The 12,128-nt window shown below is 44.8% G+C and overlaps 1 protein-coding gene across 1 annotated transcript in view; it reads left to right on the top strand.

Annotated features, from left to right (window-relative positions):
- The window catches only part of BLCAP (BLCAP apoptosis inducing factor), a 24,263-nt gene extending 17,756 nt beyond the window's left edge, over window positions 1-6,507 (top strand). Inside the window, exons 3-4 of the transcript XR_003793104.1 lie at window positions 4,419-4,817; window positions 5,964-6,507. The gene's annotated coding sequence lies outside the window, so the exon portion shown is untranslated. The remainder of the gene's footprint in view (window positions 1-4,418; window positions 4,818-5,963) is intronic.
- Window positions 6,508-12,128: the final 5,621 nt, after the last annotated feature.

Raw genomic sequence — 12,128 nt, forward strand, 5'->3', positions numbered from 1 at the left:
GGCAGTAGTAAGGACTGAGGGCCCGCTGGATGGAGCAGTTAGGGCCCAGATCCTCACAGGGGCAGTAATAAGGACTGAGGGCCCGCTGGATGGAGCAGTTAGGGCCCAGATCCTCACAGGGGCAGTTCCTGTGAGAGATGGGTCAGAAGCCCCCACAAGGTGGGCAGAGGAAAGTGAAAGGGGGAGGGAAAGCAGGCAGCATGGCACCTGTCCTGGGGAGTTTGGAATATGGGGGAGAAGCTGCTAGGGCTATGATTTGAGTCAGGACGAAATTCTGGGCTGGGCTGAGAGGAAACAAGGATAGACATGATGGAAAAGAGGTTGAAAGGGCTGTTACCTAAAGTCCTCTTTAGGCAAGATCAAAGGGCATGGGTGGTAAGGAGGAATAATGGCTATCGGTGACCCTGACTAGAGCTGTTGTCAAGTAAGAAAGTCTACATGCCAGTTTGGAGCTCACAGAGGAAGTGTGGACATCTCCCTAGGGGGCAGATGGAGAACTAGGAGAAGGTGCAGAGTTCATGGAGCAGGGCCAGGCTCTGAGCTGTGACTGACACTTCAGGGATGGATGCAGGAAGAGGATGCTGCTGCGGAGACTGAGAAGCAGTGGCCAGAGGAGAGGACCGAAAAAGTGGGGGCCCTAGAAGCCCAGGGAGGAGAGAGTTTCCAGAGGTCAGGGTGGCCATTTATGTGCCAGATGCACAGAAGTCAGGGCAGGTGAGAGCATCCCGTGGACCTGGTCTTTGGGGACCCCTGCCATAGCAACTCTGGGGGAGGGGGAGAAGCCCAACTGGGTGGGGGTGATCTGGAGACTGGCTGAGAAAGCAGGAGGGAAAAGGGAGACCTGAGAGGACAGAAGTTTCTAGAAGGTGCTGTTTCTTACACACTGACATTTGGAGGGAGGAGGGCTATGCGAGGACAGAAGAGCAGGGACAGGTAATGAACGGGGCCCCGGGAGCAGTGGGATTAAGTGTATAGGTGAAGGGATTAGTTGTGTTCGTGGAAAGGGGAAAAATTAAATCATGTACATTTTACCAAGTAACCTGATCTCTGTGTTTTTCTGGAGGTTGTTTTTATGCCCTCCCAGTACTGACTACAGCTCTAATTAGCAGTAGTTTCATCCTGCCTGATGTCTGGGGCTGTGTCTTATTCATTTTTGTACCTTTTGGTACCTAGCAACAGGCAACGAGCTAGGTAGAGACAGAATAATTGTTTTCTGCTTGAAATCAAATGTCTGAAATGGAGGTTCAGAATTTTTTAACCACAAAGATTTTGTGACAAATACCAAGGAATTAACAAACAGGGAAATAAGAGTCAAGCTGTCTGTATGTGAGGCTGTCTGGGTCTCAGGAAATGCACTCTGCACTCTGGTGTGGGCACAGCTCTTTATAGTTTTTATGGTGAGGTTGTGACCATTGTCTCATCTGGTCATGGCAAACCCACTTTTCTTCCCCTAGTGAGGCAGACAGCTACCGTTAGTCCCATTTCACAGGTTAGGAAGCTGAGGCCCGGAGAGGCAGGATAGAGGGAAGGAATGATGGGCATTGAAGTCGGTGGGGATAGGGCACAATCTTGAATGCTTCATTCAGGGTCTTCACCACCACTACCTGGTGGTATCTCCTAGACATTGAGGAATTCTATTTTTTCCAAAATCAAGAGGGAGCCTTGGTCTAACTGGCTGAGCTCGGGCCTCATTCCATCCTCTGATAGGACTCGGGTGGTGAGAGGCAAGACCTGAAGGAGAGGCCTCTGTGGCTTCTGTGTGAGAGAGCATCCCATGTCCCACCACAGCCACGTAAAATAGGGAACAGGAAATCTCCCTAAACAAGCGTTGTTAGGGTGGAATAAGGGATGCTAGAAAGCCCAACGCCACCCCCCCCCCCCCCCGCCAGACATCCATTATAGGAAGTAACCAGGCAGAGGCAGGGAGACCTGTTAGGAGGCCAGGGTCCAGATTAAGAGAGGGAGAGGCCTGAACTAGACCAGTGGATATGGAAATAGATCCAAAACTTGGAGATAAGAACCAGAAATGATGGATCATTAGCTATTAGGGGGAGAGAGAGGGTGAAGACAAAGACTCCCATGTGTCTCTGGGGTCTTGATGGTGGAGAGACCTCTGGGAAGGGGACCACAGCATGGGGAGCCAGTGTGAGGGGCAAGACAGTGGTCTCAGATACAGCCAAGGGGTCGGGGTCATAGCCAAGTGGAGCCCAGCAGGCACTTGGATCAAGGGTCTGGGGCTCAGGAAGAGACTCTACTGGAAGTACTGGCCCAGGGCCCAGGAAGTACTCCCCTGACTGCTTGAGTAATGGGAGCCCAGAGAATGAGTGAGATCACCAGAGAATGGGGCAGGGCCCAGGGCAGAATCATGAGTTACAGTGACATTTGAAGAACCAATCAAGGTGTGGGTAGGCGACAAAGGAGAAAGAAAAGGAAAGGCCTGAGATGGGCGACAACCAACCAGAAGAGTGGTTGCCATGGAAACCAAGGTAGTGAAGAGTTTCAAGGAGAAAGTAATCAACGCTGTCAAATGCAGCAGAGAATTCCAGTAAGATAAAGACAGGATATTTTCTTTAGATTTGATGATGAGTAAGCTTTTGATGACCTTAATAAGAGCATTTTGGAGGAGTGATGGGGCATAGGCTTAAATAATGTTGAGATGTGAGGGAGAGGTGAATCTGTCGCCAAGAGTCCTTTGAGGAATCTGGAAAGAAGACTTGGAGATGTGAAGGACAGGGGTGGGAAAGTTGAGTGTAGGAAAGGCAGGAGCAAGTTCATAGGCAGATGTCAACGCCCAAATGTGACGTGTTGTTTAGTGACGACAAAAGTTTATTCATTCTACATATTCTAGTTTACCACCTATTTTGTGCCTGGCATTGTGCCTAGCACTGTGGATTCTGTGGTGAATGAGTTAAAATAGGCAGATTTCCTGTTCTCATGGAGCTTGTATGGCAGTAGGGGAGAAAGACGTGAATCAGATAATCACACACATAAATGTATAACTTTTGACAGGCACTCCAAAAGAAAAGTGCCAAGTGCTGGAGGGTGCACAACAAGGGGACCTGCCCTAGGCCAACTCCAGGAGGCTTCCCTGAGGAGGTGACACTTGAACCAAGTTAAGGAGACAGAGTTAACTGGACAGAACAAATTGGAGAAGAGCATTCGGGGCAGAGGGAACAGTGTGTGCAAAGCAAGGTGCTGTGAGACCAGAGAGGCAGGCAGTGCTGGCTGGGCAGAGCTTTAGAGGCCAGGGCTGAGCTCCTGTGTCCATCATGAGAGTGAGGGACACGTGCCTGAGGCCTGCCCTAGTATTTCCTGTGATCTGAGACTCTGGCTGGTCCATGGAGAAGTCATTAGAGGAATCACTTAGGGAGACCAGGTAGGAAGCTTCTGTCTGGACACAACACATTCTGGTCAGTCTTGGTGCTGGATGGATTGAAGAGGGGGAGGGAGAGGAGGAGGTATTCCAGAAGTCCCCTGAGCTTCTGGCTTGCCTTACTGGTGGCGTGGCAGTGCTTTTCTACAAAGAAACTAGGCCTGTGAGGCAGACCCCAAGTCTGGTGGTAGACAGCTGAGGCACCCAAGCTGGGACGTGGGGAGGAGGTGGCTGAATGCATGGACCTGGAACACAGAGTCTCTGAGACCGGTTCAGAACTCCTGAGGGGTCCTGAGTGGAAATGTCAATTGAAGTGGTATCAGGTTTCTGGAACATTCTGAGGGGATGAGGGAGGCTGAGGAAGAAGAGGCCAGGCACCAACGACTGGGGCCTGTAAAAGGAAAGAACGACCCTCCTAAGGTACAGAAAAGAAAGGGCCAGAGAGGTCTTTCCCCAGAAAGATGGAGTGGTCATCAGTGGGTATGTGCAGAAAGGTCAGGGGTCAAGGGCACATCGACAAGCCCCTCCAATGTGCAACTGCACAATCACCATAGTGCCCCTGGAATTGGGCAGCCTGGGGTCCCTGCTGATTGCCACCCCCAGGGCCCATGGGAGGCCTCTGGGGACCTTAACGGAGGCCGCTTTTGTGGGGGGGGGGTGATTAAGGAGAGGAAGGAGAGAGGCAGCAAAGTCTAGGCCCTTTAATTGAATTTTAGTCTTCAAGGAAAGAGCAGTGCTGGCATATGAATATTCTGAGGGGACGGAGCCAGAGCAATGGAGTGATTGAGGATGGAGACAATTAGTGAAATGGGTTCCCACAGGGGTTGGGTTCAAGTGTGGTGATGGATAAATTAGTTTGGGGCAATAATGTGTATTTGACTGAATGGGGCAAAATTTAATTATTTACCTTTTAGAGGGTAACTTGATCTCCATGTTCTTTTGGGAGCTTTTATCTGACCTATGTACCAACTACAGCTCTAATTAGCACCATTTTTATCCTGTCTCATGGCTGGGATCCTGTCTTCTTCTTTTTTGTGTTTCTCAGCACCTAGCAACATGCAGTAAGCTCCCTGGGTGCTGAATCAATATTATCTGCCTTGGAATGAAAAATCTGAGGTAGGTGGAGAAAAAGTAAAGAAGTCGGCTCTCCTCATCCTTATAAGCTCTGTGCCATTTATGCATGTTCACATTCATCATCTCATGTGAACTTCCCCTTCCCCCACAAGCAACAGAGCATCACCCTACATCATAGAGGAGGGAACAGAAACTGGAGAAGCAAGTGCCTTTCTGACATAGAGCACAAGTAGCAGGAGCTGGATTCAACCTCAGTCCATCCAGGATCACAGTCCTTCTTCCCAGGACCAGGTTGAGCTGAGAGGAAGAAGAAGAGGGGTCTGTGAGGTCCAGGTGGAGACGCTCCGCAGGCACGTGCGGAAGGTTGGAGGTACGGTCCGACTGGAAACAGGATATTAAAGCATCATATCAAACTGCGGTGATAGCATCTGCAGCACTAGCACTAGGGCAGGTAGCACTCTTGTCTAAGAAACCTCCCCCCACGTGAATGATACATACATTCTGTATTTACATTGAAGCCCTCTGTATTTCTTTTTTAATGTTTTTCTTTAACCCATCTGAAACGGATTTCCGTGTATGGTGTGACACAGAGATCTAATTTGATCTTTTTCCAAATGGATAACCAGTTGGCTAAGCACCATTTATTGTCCCAACACTATCTTTTCTCCCAGTTCCCTATGTCTACACTCTGTTCAGGTCTGTTGATCTGTTTGTCTACTTCTGGGCCAATACCAGATTTTAATGAGCAAAAGCTTTATCTTACTACCCAGTAAGTTAAGCACCCCTCCCTTCCTTGCCCTTTATTCTTTTTTAAAATTACCTTGGTCGTATTGCACAGTTACTTTTTCATATACACTTTAGAATCAGCTTGTCAAAGTTCCATGAAAAAAATCCTGTGGGAATTTTGTGTGGGATCTCATTGAAGGGAGAAATAACATCTTTAGGATATCAGTTCTTCCCATCCGTGAACATGGTATCTGTCTCCATTTAATCAAAGTCTTATGTGTTTGGTTTGATTTTTAATGTCTTTTAATAAAGGTTGGTTGCTTTTGTCATAAAGGTTTTTCACATTTCTTATTAGGTTTATTCCTGAGTACCTTATCAGTGTTGCTCCTTTTGTGAGTGTAAAAGGTTTTGCTTTTTGCTTTTTGCTTTCCAAATTTTAATCAATTTACTAATCACGATGCTTCATTCGCAGACACACACTCGGAGTAAATGTGCTTTGTCCCTGGGCACACAAATGAGAGCACAGCACACATATAAAGTAGAACTAATTGGCTGGAAATGAATTAGAATTTTTGAATTAAAATTTAATTATACAAGTAATACATGAATACATTTTCCTTTAAATTAGAGTATTACAGATAAAGAAGTCTCTACTGAACAGCCCCCCGCCCCTAGATCCCTCTCCCCCTCCCGAGGTAGCTCTCTTAGGCTTTTGCTGTTCATCCAAAATGTTTTCCGATGCCCATTGAAACACATCTTCTGTTCTCTTTTCGTGTGTTTGTTTGCACAGACATGATGTGTACCAGCTGGAGGTGTTGCTCTCAGCTAGTGCGCCCTGTGGGACTCCTGGTGTAGCCGACGTGCTCTGCCGCAGTGTTCCTTGCAGCTGGCGACTGGCGGCCTTAGGATTACACATGTTTGATTTTCTTGTTTCCTATTGATTGACTATTAAAATGTTTCCAGTGTCGTTCCATTAAGACAAACCTGTAAGAGCATCTTATAATTGTTCATTTTGCACATGTACAAATATTTCTCTGGGATAGATACTTAGAAATGGAACTGATGGGTCATAAGGTATTCATATCTTAAATTCTAATAGAAATTCCTGAAGTGTTCTCCAAATTGCCTTCTAATGTTATCTCCTGCTAGCAGTGTGTGTGTGTCCATTTCCCCAGACCACGTCCAAGTTTTCCATTTTTAACCAGTCTGATGAGTGAGAAATAGTATCTTGCTTTAGTTGGCATTTTTCTGAATTACCTGCAAGACTGAAGTCTTCATGTGTTTACTGTCCATTTTCATTTCCTCCTCTGGATTGCTTGTGCATATCCTTTGCCTGTTTCTTTTTTTTTTTTTTTTTTTTAGGTTTTTTTTTGTCTTTTTGCTATTGATTTTTAAGGGTTCTTTATTTGAATATTAATACTTTGTCATGTATATTGCAGATGTTTTCTACATTGTGATTTGTGTCATTTAACTGTGTAGTATCTTTTTGTCTTAGAGAAATTTTAACTTTGATACGATCAAATTTGTCAATCTTACTTTTAGGCCATTTTTACAGTCTTATTTAAGAAAGTATTCCCTGTATCAAGGTCATAAGTATTTACTGTATTTCCTTCTCTAAAATTTATAGTTTCTGTATACATACATATTTAAGCCCTTATACTATATACAAAAAATAAATTCCACATGTACAAATCTTAGGATCTAACTTTAATTCCTCCCCATTCCCCCCAACACCATTTATGGAATAATATATCATTTCTCCACTGATTTAAAACTGCCTCTCTGCCTGACACTAAATTCCAATGCGGGTCTATGTCAGAGCTCTTTCTGGTCCACTGATCTATTTGTCTACTCCTGAGCTTGATAATATGCTTTGCTAACTGGCAGAACAAATCCCAACCTCTCTGTTGTTTTTGTAAAATTGCCTTGATCGTCCTTGCATATTTGTCCCACCACATGAATTTTAAAATAGCCTGTCGAGTCTCAGGAAAAATTCTGCTGGGATTTTAATTGGGATCACATTGAGTTTTAGGTAAGTTTGAAGAAAATTGGCACCTTTATCATATTTGAGTCTTCTGCCAATGCTTATTGCTATTATCTCTCAGTTCCGGTCACTCTCATGTCTTTCAGGGAAGTTTTATGGTTTTCTCTAAAGTCTTGCATATTTCTTGATAAATTTATTCCTAGGTTTATTACAGGTTTTGCTGTCAACTGTGAATAGGGTCTCCTCTCCCTTTATTTGTTTGGCCCTTGTTTTCCCATATTTCATTTCAACCTGTTTACCAATCAGTGGGCTTGACTTGCAGACACACACGCAAAGTGAACATTCTTCCTCCGGGGGCACAAATATGCAAGCACCACCAAACACACAGAGCCGGTGTAATTGGCTGAAAACAAATTAGAGTATTTTCAGATTATACTTTAATTAACGAAGTAAAGCATGAATACATTTTCCTTTTGAAAGCAGGACAATATGAGTGTAACTAAAGTTTCCTTTGGCCACCCTCTGAAATCCTAGTTTCCCTCCCTCACCCGCAGTTTTATGTGTCTCCTTCCATAGAAATGTAAGTATCAATGGAGGCATTTTGAATGAATCATCCCACTCTATAGAGATTTTACTGTAAGCTGTGTTTTTTCACTCCATCTTATATTTCTAAGATATGCTGATATAAATAGCTCTTGCCAGTTCCTTTTAGTAGCTGTGTTATATTCATTCCCATGAATGTGCTACATTTTTCCTTCCTAAGATCCATGGACATTTAGTTGCATCCTTTTCTTTCCTCCATCATAAGCAGCGCCACAGAAAACGGCCTTACACCTGCCTCTTCTGTAATGTTTCTCTAGGGTGGTGATTGAGAAGTGGAATTTGTGTTCTCAGGGTTTCCACATTTTTAGTTTTAGACGTTACCAAAGTGTCCTCCATAATTTCTGTACCATTTAAACTTCTAGCCAGAGGATATGGGAGGACTCCCCACACCATAAGTGATTGTTTTAAATGTTTGCCAATTTGCTGGGTGAAAAATTGAATAATTTTTTAAAGTTTATACATACCTGTTTGCTAGTGAGATTTTCATGTGTTTTAGGCATTTGTATTTTCTCTTTTCTGAATGATCTGTTTATTTTTGCTCATTTAAAAAATTAGGTTGTTTGTCTTTATCTTATTGATTTTTGAGTTTCCTAATGTAATCTGGATATTGATCTTTTGTGTGTGTGTGTGTGTGTGTATATATGTATATATATATATATATATATATATATGGCAAATGTTTTCTTCCAGCTTGTCTGTTGCCTTCAAATTTTGTAGGGGCTTTTGTTAGACAGAAGTTATCAATTTTGACATAATCAAATTTATCCATCTTTTCCTTTATTCCTTGTATTTATATATCATGTTTAGGCCTTTCTTACTCCTAAGGTTTAGGTATACTCTGTATTCCTTTCTAGTAATTTTGTTTTTATTTGGGTCTTTTTTGTGTAGGGGGGTATGCAGGCCCCTCACTGTTGTGGCCTCTCCCGTTGCGGAGCACAGGCTCCGGGCGCGCAGGCTTAGCGGCCATGGCTCACGGACCCAGCCCCTCCGCGGCATGTGGGATCTTCCCGGGCCGGGGCGTGAACCCGTGTCCCCTGCATCGGCAGGCGGACTCTCAACCACTGCGCCACCAGGGAAGCCCTATTTGGGTCTTTAATGCAGCTGGAATGTATGTTTATGATTGAAATGAGATATGATCTAACCTTTCTGCAAACATACAGCTAATTATTGCAACATGACGGACTGTCTAGTTCCTTCTCTCTCCACTGATCTGAAGTGAAACTCCCTCATATACTGAATTGCCATGTCTAGGTAGGTCTGAGGCGCTGGTTCTCTTTCACCAGTCTATATATTTCTGTCTGCATCAGACTGTTTTATCCACTCTAACTTGAGACCACCTTTTGATATCTGTTAAGTAAAATGTTCCATTTCACTGTGCTTCCTGTTCAATTAACTCAGCTAACAATTACTGCACGTTAACTCCTCCACATGAATTTTAAAACCTGCTTGTCAGGTTCTGTGAATTTAAAGATTAATTTGGGGAAAATCAACATCAGTACAATCCTGAGTCTTTCAATCCATGAACACAGTATAGCCCTACACTCATTCTGATCATCTAAAGGGCAGCCTTTAGTCCTATTTTATGGTTTTCTCCATAACGAACCTACCAATTTCCTGATGGGTTTATTCCTATAGTTTTTATTGTTGTTGTGAATGAGTTCTCTCTGCACCCCCTGTTTTGTTTTGCTTTTGCTTGCTACATTTTTTTTTTAATCCAGTAATCACTGTACTTCATTCATAGACACACACAAAGTAAACGTTCTTCCTTCCTGGACACAGACGTGCAAGCACTGCCAAACACAGAGCTGCCATAATTGGCTGGAAAGGAATGGGAATTTTTTCAGAGAAAGTTTAATGACATGAGCGCAACATGAATATATTCTCCTTTTTGAGAAATAGAACATTGCAGATGAACCTAAAGTCCCTTTTGGGCACCCACTGCCATCCCATTTCCTTCTTACCCAGAGGTTGCTACTGTAATGGGCCCAATGTACACTTTTCTAGACTTTCTAAAAATGTGTAAATACATAGGTAGGTACCCACAGGAAGTTACATGGTATAGTTGTCTCAAGTAATGAGAATTTTATCTTTTCCTTTTCACTTTTCATTGATACTCAATTTTTGTATTGACCTGGATTTTATTATGGTTACAGAACAGAATGTCAGTATTATCACCCATCACGATGTGATGACCAGTGACCTTCTGTAGCCGAACCATAGGCAGATGTGAAAGTAAAGATGTAGAAGCTGGGAGATAGCAGTGGAGGGAAGGGGTCAGAGGACTGACAGGGACGGTAATGGGAGGCACAGGAGCGTCTGTGGACACACAGTGGAGTCAGGAGTGAAGGGGCAAGTAGGTTTCTTAAAATTAAAAACCAACAGAGGTACTTGACAACTGTGGTGGGAGAAGCAGGGATGGTGGGGAGTAGTTTCCAAGTGACCCAAAGCCTAATCTACCACATGGGACATCAGTGGGTCTTACGAACTGTTTAGAAATAGGGTATCGTAGATGCAGGTCAGAAAACTCTCATGACCCGATTTTGACTAGGATCTTGTGAATATTGTCAGGCAGCTTCAAGGAAGCACTTTCCTCCCTGGTTAAAGGGATGCATCTGGAGAGCTTTATTGGTCCTGCCCCTTCCTTTCTGCCTAGGTGCTGTTGGGTAAAAACGTGATACTTGGAGCTCTGACAGCCATCTTGTGACCAGGAGGGGAAGGCCAGGAGTTGCAACTGTGTGCTGACTCAGTTCGGACACGTGGCCCCACCGACTTCTGGACTTTCTCTGCAATAAATAAAATGGCCTTACTGTTTAAGCCACTCTCGGGTGTTTTGTTAGATGCTGGTGAAAGCATCCTTCCTAATGCAAGGGATCTAATTGTTTCTTAGAGCTGAGAGGTGACCTCAAGGAACAGATCACATACTCTGGGGTGAGAGTTTGGGGATGGGGAGAAGGCAGAGAAGGCTGCTCTTCTATCCTCTTGGAATTTTTTTTTTTTAACAATGTGTATGTATTACATGGAAAGAAACAGAAGACTTGTTTTAAAACAGTTCTGATAAGAAGTGTTTCAAGATGTGAACAGTGGTTGCCTCTGGGTGCTTTGGGTACTTAGCAATTTTCTAAGATGTCCACAAATTATTTTTGCAATTAAAAAAATGCAAAGACCCAAGTTCTTAGGAGATAAAACATGAGAGAGGTAAGTTTTGTGGGGTTTTGTTGGTTTTTTTATTAATAAATTTATTTTTGGCTGCATTGGGTCTTCGTTGCTGCTCACGGGCTTTCTCTAGTTGCAGCGAGCCTGAGCTACTTTTTGTTGCAGTGGGCGGGCCTCTCATTGCGGTGGCTTCTCTTGTTGCGGAGCACGGGCTCTAGGCACGCGGGCTTCAGTAGCTGTGGTGCATGGGCTCAGTAGTTGCAGCTCAGGGGCTCCAGAGCACAGGTTCAGCAGCTGTGGCGCACGGGCCCAGCTGCTCCGCAGCACGTGGGGTCTTTCCGGACCAGGGCTCGATCCCACATCCCCTGCATTGGCAGGCGGGCTCTCAACCACTGCGCCACCAGGGAAGCCCGAGAGAGGTAAGTTTTGATATAGGAAAAGGAAGGGCCCAGAGTTTAGAAGAGACTGCCCAGGTGAAATCCTAGATAAAGACTTGGATTCAAAAGACTTGAGAGCTGCGAGATTGCGGGGAGGCGAGGGGAGCAGGCAGGGGAGGCGTGGATCTCCTCTCTTACCTGGTCCCCATGAGGCCAGCAACCTCCGTGGGATACACCAAGGACAGAAATGAGTCCAGCATGTGTGGGGCACACAGGTTTGGGGCCTGGATGCAACACGAGGGAGAGCAGTGACCTGTGTGTCATGCCGAGGAATTTGGGCTTTTATCCCAAGGGTAGTGAGGAACCAGTGAACGTGCTTAAGCAGAGACCGATGTGATCACGTTTTCATTTAGTCATGTTTCTTTGCCAGTGAAAAAAACCTCACACCAGCTCAGACAGAAACAGAACTTGATTGGCTTCTGTAGCCAAACCATAGGCAGGCTAGTTGGGCGTCCAAGTCCCCTGAAGCCAGAGATTTGACTGTCAGACCCTTCCTCTCCCATCTCCATGTCTCCATGTCTCGCCGCATGCCAGCCCCACCCTCCCAGACCTGCCTCTCCACATGCTGGCATTCATGGCTACCGCTGTTTTCCATCCCTCAGGTTCGTGACCAAAATAGCCCGAGGTGAGAATGCAGGAATTTGGTTAAGAGGCAATCAGTGATGGCCAATAAGGTGGGTAATGTAATAAGAAGGTGAACTTTGTTCAAAACGGGACAGCAAAATGATTTTCCAGGAGAGTTTGCATTGGTTTAGGTAAAGAAAACAATAAGTCCTGT

The sequence above is a fragment of the Monodon monoceros genome, unplaced genomic scaffold, assembly GCF_005190385.1.
Source record: "Monodon monoceros isolate NGI ecotype Baffin Bay Population unplaced genomic scaffold, NGI_Narwhal_1 Super_Scaffold_13, whole genome shotgun sequence".
NCBI classification, from domain to species: Eukaryota; Metazoa; Chordata; class Mammalia; order Artiodactyla; family Monodontidae; genus Monodon; species Monodon monoceros.